The sequence below is a fragment of the Hoplias malabaricus genome, chromosome 11 (assembly GCF_029633855.1).
Source record: "Hoplias malabaricus isolate fHopMal1 chromosome 11, fHopMal1.hap1, whole genome shotgun sequence".
NCBI classification, from domain to species: domain Eukaryota; kingdom Metazoa; phylum Chordata; class Actinopteri; order Characiformes; family Erythrinidae; genus Hoplias; species Hoplias malabaricus.
In genome coordinates this window covers 7,050,060-7,061,153 of record NC_089810.1, presented here as the reverse complement: position 1 = coordinate 7,061,153, position 11,094 = coordinate 7,050,060, and the positions used below count along the sequence as shown (strand labels likewise).

The following is an 11,094-nucleotide window of genomic DNA, read 5'->3' as shown; positions in this document are numbered from 1 at the left end:
TCAAATTGATTTATAGATCCGTCCGCACAAAGTTCACACAGCTCGAAGAAGCTTCGTTTCTCAACAGAAACCTACATAAAATATGTTTGTGAGACTCAAATTTGCTCAGAAATGTCTGTGTGTAATTTTATATCTCCGGGTTTGCACAAAAGGACGAGTCTAAAATCTGAACTGACGGTTAACGCTACTCTGTTAAGTTCGGTTGAGATCACACTCCTCTGTCCGACCGACGTGTCAAACAGACTGTTCCTATAAAGGTGAGGTAAACAGGGCTCTGAAACCCCCAGGATTTCACAAATAACTCGCTGTTTTCTTCCCCGCATCAGAGAAATTTGCCAGGAACCGATTCTGATGAGAAATAGGCCGTAAAAGCAGCTTTTTAAACCTACACAGAGCCCTGCTGGTGACGTCCTACAAAATAAATTAAGCTTAATAATACCTACATATTACTAAAATATCTTGTTTCCATGCTTTATAAAGTGATCACCATGCACTGACTATCTTGTACCCACAGATTAGTAAGTCATTCCCTTGCCTTACACTTTCCCCCAGTTTGTAGAAGGCATCATAAACAGTAAGAGCAGTGATATATAGCCTCTGGCTGTGAACACACACCCAGAGCTGCAGGCAGCCATTCCCCAGCACCCAGAGAGCATTTGGGGGTTCAGTGCCATTTCAAAGGCACTTCAGCCATGGATGTTCCTGCTGGTCCTGGGGAAGCCCGGTCTGTAAACATTAGGCCAAGGCTGCCCTGTGGAGATGCCGGGGGTTGAACCCGGGGCCTCATACATGCAAAGCACAGAGAGGGAGTGGAGGTGAGTGTGGATCCCAGGTCACTGAGACCCAGGAGCTGAGAAGTAGTGACAGTTCCTGCAGCGTTCTGGTGCCGTCCATTTTGTTGTCTGTTAGAACACTTATTTCTTCCTGTAAAGACATTTTCATTTTTAAAAGTGAACAGCTAAATCCTTCGGAGGTTTAAATAACGTATTGATTTAATTGATCGGGATTTGTTTGCAAGATTTAGGGGTAGTTTATTGAAGCCTGTTCACAGCAGGAAGAAGTGGACCTGGCCACCAGTTATTTTAATTATTATAATTATTTTGTTCTTAATATTTAGTTTTAATCAGTTATTCCATTATTAATCAATTCATTAATCGACCAATTAAATAGTTTTAAGCAGGTGGCGCAGCAGGTAGTGTCTCGGTCACAGCTCCAGGGACCTGGAGGTTTGGGTTCGAGTCCCGCTCCGGGTGACTGTCTGTGAGGAGTGTGGTGTGTCCTCTCTGTGTCTGCGTGGGTTTCCTCCGGGTGACTGTCTGTGAGGAGTGTGGTGTGTTCTCCCTGTGTCTGCGTGGGTTTCCTCCGGGTGACTGTCTGTGAGGAGTGTGGTGTGTTCTCCCTGTGTCTGCGTGGGTTTCCTCCGGGTGCTCCGGTTTCCTCCCACGCTCCAAAAACACACGGTAGGTGGAATGGTTACTCAAAACTGTCTGTAGGTGTGAGTGTGTGTTGCCCTGTGAAGGACTGGCGCCCCCTCCAGGGTGTGTTCCCACCTTGTTCCCAGTGATTCTGGGTAGGCTCCGGACCCACCGTGATCCTGAACTGGATAAGGGTCACAGACAATGAATGAATAATCGATCAATTAATAATTTAAGCTAATTTTAATCTAAAGGTGGTAGATGTGATATCAGAGTGTACTGAAGGTTGATATGTAATAAGTTATCTCTCTAGTCAGGAGCCCCCACAAGAGTCAGTAGATGCCCTTTGTTTACTGGGGGTGTGAGGGGGGGGGGTCCTTTTCCCAGTGACAAAACTATAATCCAAATATTCACTTTTTTCTGTCTTGGCTTTTATAGAATTAGACACTATAATTGTAATCATTGCCTTCCTCATTTGTACATCGACTTATTCTGTGTCTGTCTAAAGACTCTACTAGAAGTTCTACATATTGTCAATTCCAGTGTGTCCTCTAGATGGAGCCATTTGTCTTCAGGAAACAAACTGATTCTCTGAGGATGAGGACCACTCGTGTGTGAGAGGTTACTCCCGGTCATGGCCCCTCTTCCACTGGCTTTGACATTGTTTTGTTTCTGTGAATCTATTTGATCTTCTAGAAGGTTGTGAGTGGAGGCTCAGCCCGTCGTGGAAGCCTTTTGCGAGGGTCTCCCTCACTGTGGAGCTCAGGTTCATTACAGTGACGGATGAGTCAACAATGAGGCTGAGCTGCTGGAGAGAGATCAGGTTGTTTCAGTCAGTGGAGTTACAACACAGGTGAGTGAGCAGGCCTCCGTGCATACGGAGGACGAAGCGAGCCTGCCTCGGCCGATCCGACGCCGGACGCTGACGGACAGAGCCCTGGGACACTTGTCAGACCTCTGTGCGCTTGGCCTCTGTCTTGCGTGCTTTGTCTGGGCAGACGCATACACTCTGCTGGCTGTGATGAGGTCAGAGGTTTAGCGCTGAGTCAGGCTGAGGTCAGAGCATCTGACCAAAATAAACGTGGGGCACGGTAGGTTTGTTCTTCTTCTCTGAGGAGATGAATGCATTAACATCTTAACCTCAGGGGCTTCTCTAATCTGAGGTGGGTTTAAGACACAATCACACACTTATACAACTTAACAGATTCTGGTGGGCGGTGGTGGGTCCGGAGTCTACACGGAATCACTGGGCACGAGGCGGGAACACACCCTGGATGGGGCACTAGTCCTTCACAGGGCAACACACACATTCACACCTAGGGACACTTTTGAGTCTCCAATCCACCTAACAACGTGAGTTTTTGGAGCGTGGAAAGAAACCGGAGGAAACCCATGCAGACACAGAGAGAACACAACACACTCCTCACCGACAGTCACCCGGAGGAAACCCACGCAGACACAGAGAGAACACACCACACTCCTCACAGACAGTCACCCAGAGGAAACCCACGCAGACACAGGGAGAACACACCACACTCCTCACAGACAGTCACCCGGAGGAAACCCACACAGACACAGAGAGAACACAACACACTCCTCACCGACAGTCACCCGGAGGAAACCCACACAGACACAGAGAGAACACACCACACTCCTCACAGACAGTCACCCAGAGGAAACCCACGCAGACACAGAGAGAACACACCACACTCCTCACAGACATTCACCCGGAGGAAACCCACGCAGACACAGAGAGAACACAACACACTCCTCACCGACAGTCACCCGGAGGAAACCCACGCAGACACAGAGAGAACACACCACACTCCTCACAGACAGTCACCCAGAGGAAACCCACGCAGACACAGAGAGAACACACCACACTCCTCACAGACAGTCACCCGGAGGAAACCCACGCAGATACAGAGAGAACACACCACACTCCTCACAGACAGTCACCCGGAGGAAACCCACGCAGACACAGAGAACACGCCACACTCCTCACAGACAGTCACCTGGAGGAAACCCACACAGACACAGAGAGAACACACCACACTCCTCACAGACAGTCACCTGGAGGAAACCCACGCAGATACAGGGAGAACACACCACACTCCTCACAGACAGTCACCCGGAGGAAACCCACGCAGACACAGGGAGAACACACCACACTCCTCACAGACAGTCACCCGGAGGAAACCCACGCAGACACAGAGAGAACACACCACACTCCTCTCCTCCAAGACCCTGGAGCTGTGTGACAGTGACACTACTTGTGGCACCACTGTACTGACCGACTTTAGAGACTGCTGATGTGTCCGGGAAATAAGGCTACTATCAGGTGCATATTTAGAGTGTTTTTTTCTGCCTTTTGGGACCTGCGCCCTCTTCAGTGTGTCTCCCTTAACACAGTTAGCCCTTTTCCACCAACATGGAACGGTTCAGTGGTGCATTTCCACCAAAGCTATTGCTTCCCAAACCTCTGGGTTCCAGCCCAGAAACGAGGCAGGGTTCATCCGTGTCTAAGACACTGTTTGTGTGGATGCAGCCTGGTGTAATTAAGTGGACTACAGGAGAGAGAGAAGGTTTACCAGTGCTGGATTAGAGCTTGTCTCTGGTATAAAACGAATTAATCTCATCCAAATCGTCCAGCATGTTATTCCGTCCGTGCTTGTAGACGCTACAGAATTTGAGAGCATTTGTTCATGTATGTCATCATGTTGTCTAATACATCAGAAAGCCATCTGAGATTATTTTGCTGGCATTTGTTGTTGCAGTCATGCAACACGGGCTCTGTTAGCTGTCACCGTGGGCTTGTTGATTTTGATAAAACATTCAAATACAATGTTTTAAAAGCATATAGAAGTTGTTGTAAACCTTGCATTAAAGTGCTTTTTCCTGATGGTTTATAGGAAGCGCCAGATATTTTACGGCAGATTCTCCTCAAAGGCGTGTTTTTGTGAGAACTACGGAACAATGAGTTAAACCAGTAGGTTATTTCAGATATTATTAACACTTCCCAAGACTAATTTAAAAGTAAGGCATTACATTCATTAATACATTGATTAATTTTCTCTAACAACTTCTGATCTGATCAGGGTTTCAGTTCCTTTAAAACCCACCTGAAAACATTGGTACAAGGCAGGAACACACCAGGGCTCCTCTCCTTCGCAGATCATCACACACTCACCCAGTCACTCACACTCACACCTGTGGACAGTTTCACACACTCACCCTGTCACTCACACACACCTGTGGACAGCTTCACACACTCACCCTGTCACTCACACACTCACCCTGTCACTCACACACTCACCCAGTCACTCACACACTCACCCAGTCACTCACACCTGTGGACAGTTTCACACACTCACTGAGTCACTCATGCACTCACACCTGTGGACAGTTTCACACACTCACCCTGTCACTCACACACTCACCCAGTCACTCACACACACCTGTGGACAGCTTCACACACTCACTCAGTCATTCACACACTCACCCTGTCACTCACACACTCACCCAGTCACTCACACCTGTGGACAGTTCCACACACTCACCCTGTCACTCACTCACACCTGTGGACAGTTTCACACACTCACCCAGACACACACACACACCTGTGGATAGTTTCACACACTCACCACCCAAATATTTTCAGGGAATCAGACACTGTACGTTGTTGTTTTTTAAGGTACCTATAGGGTAAATACAGCATCAAAATGATAACAGTCAGAATAATAATTACAGTGATACTAAATTAATTTTAAAGATATGCTATGTGGCAAAAATGGGAACCTCCTCCATCAGCATTCATTCATTCATTGTCATTCATTCATTCATTATCTGTAACCGCGTATCCAATTCAGGGTCGCGGTCATTGATTGTCTGTGACCCTTATCCAGTTCAGGGCGGTGGGTCCGGAGCCTACCCGGAATCACTCTGCACAAGACAGGAAAACACCCTGGAGGGTGGTGTCAGTTTTTCACCTGGTAACACACACTCACACACCCTCTCACACATGGACACTTTTGAGTCACCAGTCCACTTATCAGTGTTTTTGGACCAGAGGAGGAAACCGGAGCACCCCAACCGCTGGAGCTGTGGGTTCACCCGGAGCAAGTCTCGAACACACAACCCCAGGACCCTGCTGTTGTGAGACAGAGACACCACCTGCTGCTCCACCGTGCTGCCCTCGCTCCATCTGCGTGTGTTCTGAAATCAGTTTGTCTCTACTTTTAGTAGAAAAAGTCCCTACTTTACATAGAAGAATTTACATTGAATGTTAGAGCATTGCTGTGGGGATCTGATGGAATTAAACAGTGATAACATTAGTGAGGTCAGGTATGGAACTGGGACAATGATGACTCATGGCTCACAAATGTCACTCCAGTTCCATGAATGCAGTTCCAATGTTTGGGAGGCTTTTTAACCCTTTAGCTGCTTAGCACTGGGCAGTCTGACCTTACGGACACACACTGTGCATGCACAATTGAGAATCTATGAAACAGCCACTTGTTCAGGGCAGGTGCACATTAATGTGTGGACCCAGAGCCCACCAATCCACACACTGTGAAACAAGGCCACCCAGACAGTTTGTAACCTGCCTAAATCAGAAAACACGGGATACAACGAGTCGTTCTGATTCTGCTCTGCTTCTGACGTTAAGTGCAAAGCCTTTAGAAATGCCCCGCCCCCTCATCTGAGTCTGTCCAATCACAGCGCTGGACCTGTGTTTATGTGAAAGCGTAAAGACGAGGTTAAACTCAGCAAAACAGACACAATGAGCGCGGAGAAATAAGAGCACAGAGTGAAAACAGCTAAAAGCCAGAGCTTCTGCTCCTCGCTCCTCACTGCTGTGCACTCGGGGTCGGGGTGAACAGAGAGCGGCTCGTTATCATTTAAAGGAACAGGTGCTGAAAGTGGATGCTCTGTACAGGGCTGTTTACACGACCAGAACTGTAAACACGGGAGAATATTTACTTACAAAAATACAGTGCGTGTTCTTTAAGTTCCTTAAGTACAGAAGATGTACCTTGGTGTTACGACCTCAGTGATATTAACATATTGTTCAGTAAACACACAGAATACTGCTGAATTTATATTCAAGTTAAATACGGAAAACGAAATGTTGACTTTAATTCTGATGCAGCCAAACCCAGTGATGGAAGTGCATTGCAAATGGAATGTGCCATTCAGTCAGCCCTGTTAAACTCTTCAGTGCAATCCTTCCAGGAATGGGGCATATGTGCATTCTCAGTGGCAGATTACACAGATGGCATGATCTGATGAGCGTACAAGCTGTCATCTGGGTCAGAGCTAGTCTCTGATTTCACGCCCCGAAAGACCCATCATTATCTGCATTGTTCCGACGCATGGAGCTTACTGACCTCTGCTTCTTCACAGATAAAGCCCACCGTCACCAGTCGTGCAGTGACTGATTGACACTGCTGTATCTTTAGCATGTATATTTAACTCTCTCTACAGTGGGCTGGCTTTGGCTGAGGCTGAGTTAATTGATGTCATGCATATTTTACACTGTGTGTGTGTTTTCCCCTAGCCCTTCTCTGCACTTAGAACTCATGGCTTCCCAACCGGAAAGAGCCACTGACCTTCAGTTGACCATCTGAGACAAAGCACAGACCCGGTCTGAGTAACAACCAGTGTACACTGGTTCGTATTTGCACCAGTTTTTCAAGTGCTTAGGTTTGTTTATGTGTAATGAAAACGCTCATATCTGCTCATTGAAATCTGAGTGTTATCCCTTGATTATAGGTGACGGATGTCGTCTCTTCGCCGAGCGCTGGCCTTGATTTCACCTCACACGTTTTTAAAGCCAGCTCAAGGCAACGTACGACCAATTGCGAACTCCTGCATCCAGCAGTACATTGTATCATTTACATCACATTCAGATGGAGGGTGCAACTTTGAGCACGGAGCAGTGAAGCGGTGTAATGTGCTGTGTTTCAGGGCCACTGAGCAGCTCGCCCAAGTGAGGGGGCGTGGAGGGATGGTGGGGGTGGAATAACACACAACAGTACAGTGTGTGTGTGTTGCCCAAATTGAGAGAGAACTGCATGCACTTATGAGATGGGCATTTATTTATGTATTTATTTATTTATTTATTTATTTATTTATTTGTCTTCATGTGAAATACTGCAAACGCAAATCAAGTCAAGGTGAATACTCACTTTTCCATATTTACATCATGACATGTTCATGGGAAGTGTGTCCTATTATTAAATATATCCCGTACATCCTCTTCTTTGATTCTGCCATGACTGCATGCATTCTGCATGTGAATTTTACAAGTCACAGCGATATGTATCAGCTCCCGACTCTAGATGGCAGTGTAGTCCTTTTATTGCACTTTAAACCATTCAAAAGGAGGCCTCAATGAAAGGTTAGCTTCATGCATTTCACTGACACACATGTGTTATGTGTTATGTGTTATGCATGGGGGAAGAAAAACACATCCAGTGATAAATATTACATCAGATATAAGCTATCTGCTTCCTTCGCTTTCTAAGCAACATATGTAAAGCAGCTCACGCCGGTGTGGGCCAGGAATCCTGAACCCATACTCTACAGGGCCCCACTTCACTTCAGACTTCCACGGAAATCCAGTATCAGATATTAGCAGAAACCTGTTGCGTCGGCGAGGAGGATGAAAACCTCAGCGTTAACATGGTGGTGTTTTGGTTCGTCGGTGTCCACATGGCGCACAGCGCAGGTGATTTGCCGATCAGCTTGAGGCCGGTCATTATGTCTGCGGGAGGTCTGCGGGAGCCAGTGTGGGAAAACAAAATTAATCCTGGCGGCTCCGGGTCACGGCACCGGGTCAGGAGTTTTATTGATTAAACGTCAGCTCCCCAGGTGAACGTGATTCATAACTCCAAGGAGGCCTTGGTGGACGATTCATCTCCGGAAATCCACGGGAAGATTAAAGCCTACACGACGCACTAAACATTGTCACATATGAACTTGATCTTGGACAAGGGCTCGACCTTAGTGATAAATTCTTCCAAACCAATGAACGCGTTGTCTTTTTGGTTTGAATCACGGCGCGGCCAGGAGGGACGACAGAAAACTGGCCGTCCACCGTTCATGAGCCAGTGGCAGATGCTAAGAGCTGAAGTCAAGCCCTGGCTCTGCTCATAAGCACAAATGATGTTAATTACATATTGTTATTCCTTAATCTTCCAGAATATAATGTGTTTATGAAGTGTTTATCCTCGGGTACAATCTATTCTGATTAATAATAAAGCTAATACTGAGCGAAGCCAGTCAGCTCACGCCTGCGTTCAGAAGACGACGCTCCACAAGCCAGGATATATCCAATGGCAGGATGCACAGTCCTCTCTTTTCACTCATTCCACACCAGGGCACCTTGATTTCCTCCACGGATCACAGAGATGAAAATGTTCTACCTTCAGCAGATAATCTCTACTCGTCTTATGTCACTGACCTGATTGTAACCAAAAAGAATGAACAGGTCAGGACCTTTAACTGTACCTTACTCTATATGAACTGTGGATGTTAAAGTCGTGTTGATGTCATTCGCCCCGTTTCATCTCCAGGACTTTTATTGTGTTCTTTTATTCTCCACAGTTGTGTAATGAAAGATTACAGAGACCCCCCTCTCCTTCTGGAGAAGAGAATGTAATGAACCTTTAGGGAACACAACTGGACTCTAACACCACTGCTGCACCTTTAAAGATACGCTTTAGCTTTAGTGACAGCAATATTCCTATTGTACCTCCTTACGTTTTTTTTATATAGAGTGCTCAAAAAAGCACCTACAGGGTCAGATGATTAGCTATAAATATGTATTAGCATGTTAGCACCTGAATTTCGAATAGAACTTCTGTATGGGAACTTTACTGAAAGTTAATGCTAGCACATTAGCCTCATTTGGACCCAGTTTGTTCCTAAACTGAAGTCAAAGGTGTGAGTGTTTGGTAGGGTTTGGGTTTGAATTTTGGCCTAAACCAGGTGGGGGGTGGGGTGTAATTCATGCTCTGAGCCATTACTCAAACACTGTCCATGAACGTGAGGAGACTGCTGTGGATGGTGCCATATTTTGCTACGTCCTATACATCAAGATATGGCCTGGTGGAGTTTCCATGTTCTCCCTGTGTCTGCGTGGGTTTCCTCCAGGGTCTCCGGGTTCCTGCCACGGTTTAAAACAGGGAGGTTAGACGAATCGGCTTCTCTAATAACTGCCCTGCTGTGTGAGTGAATGAGTGTGTATGTGAATGAAAGTCTGTATGTTTGAGAGTGAATGTGTGCCCAGATATGGACTAGCGCTCTCTCCTGGGTGGAGCCCTAGTGCCGGATGCAGTCCTCCAGGTGAGGGGTTCCTGGTTGAGAGTACGCTGTGTGAATTTGGCAGTCACTTCTCAACAGTAGGTGTGTGTATCGAATGTTGAATGGAAAGGGTTTCTGAGACGTGTTGTTTGTAAAGCCTTTGGGTTTTTAGAAAGGCGCTATATAAGTGTAACAATAAATAAACAAATAAGTGAATCATCTTTTCTGGATTCTACTCAAATACCCTACACATACTGTATATATATATATATTAGAGAGAGCAGGTGGGATGTGGTGGTGGATCATTCTCAGCGCTGCAGTGACACTGACGTGGTGGTGGTGTGTTAGTGTGTGTTGTGCTGGTGTAGAGTGGATCAGACACAGCGGTGCTGCTGGAGTTTTTAAACCCTGTGTCCACTCTCTGTCCACTCTGTGAGACACTCCTCCCTCGTTGGTCCACCTTGTAGATGTAGAGTCAGAGACAGTAGCTCATCTGTCGTTGCACAGTGTGTGTCGCTCGTCCTCTAGTCCTTCATCAGTGACACAGGACGCTGTCGGCTGGATGTTTTTGGTCGGTGGACTGTTCTCGGTCCAGACACTGAGGGGTTTTAAAAACTCCAGCAGCACTGCTGTGTCTGATCCACTCTACACCAGCACAACACACACTAACACACCACCACCACGTCAGTGTCACTGCAGCGCTGAGAATGACCCACCACCACATCACACCTGCTCTGTGGGGGTCCTGAGCGCTGGAGAACAGCGGGAGAGGGAGCCAACAAAGACAGTACTGAAAATGAATGTAGCAACAAGGTTATTTTATTGTAATTTTTTAAAAGAGAGAGAGAGAGAAGTTAATAAAGGATGTTTGTGGGCAGTCCAACTGTAAACTAAGCGTACAGAAATGGGATTTCAGCAGCTGTGTGATCAGAAGTTTATTGTTTCAGCTTCTGAAAAACTGGAGCTTGCTGCGCCTGACTCTTTAGTCGTGTGTCCTCATTATTTTAAGAAGCGCAGCGCAGGACGTAAAGGGTCCCGAAGGGTTCAGCAGGGTTAGCTTAAGCAATCAGACAGGGCAGGGTTTAAAAAAAACATAAGGCTCTTCTTAAAGGGATGGGAGAGTGCGTTATAGTGGAAACAGGAGTCAGACTCTGAGCCAGAGGTCAAAGCCTTCCGTAATCCGAGGCACCAGAGCTAAACTCGGATCCCTTTCGGATGGAGACGCACTTCATAAATGCGGATTATTCTCTGACCTCGCTGACCTTGTCAAGGGCATTTAACCCTTTATTCATTGTGGGCGACTTATCTGAAACATTCATGCCTCCCCTCCCACACTGTCTGCACCTGAAGGCCTCCCTGAATCAGACTG

The 11,094-nt window shown here is 46.8% G+C and overlaps 1 long non-coding RNA gene across 1 annotated transcript; it reads left to right on the top strand.

Annotated features, from left to right (window-relative positions):
* Window positions 1-182: 182 nt before the first annotated feature.
* Window positions 183-7,438, top strand: LOC136709303 (uncharacterized). Its single transcript, XR_010804485.1, has 3 exons — window positions 183-257; window positions 6,976-7,088; window positions 7,191-7,438. It is a non-coding gene; the product is annotated as an uncharacterized lncRNA (long non-coding RNA).
* The last annotated feature ends 3,656 nt before the right edge of the window (window positions 7,439-11,094 follow it).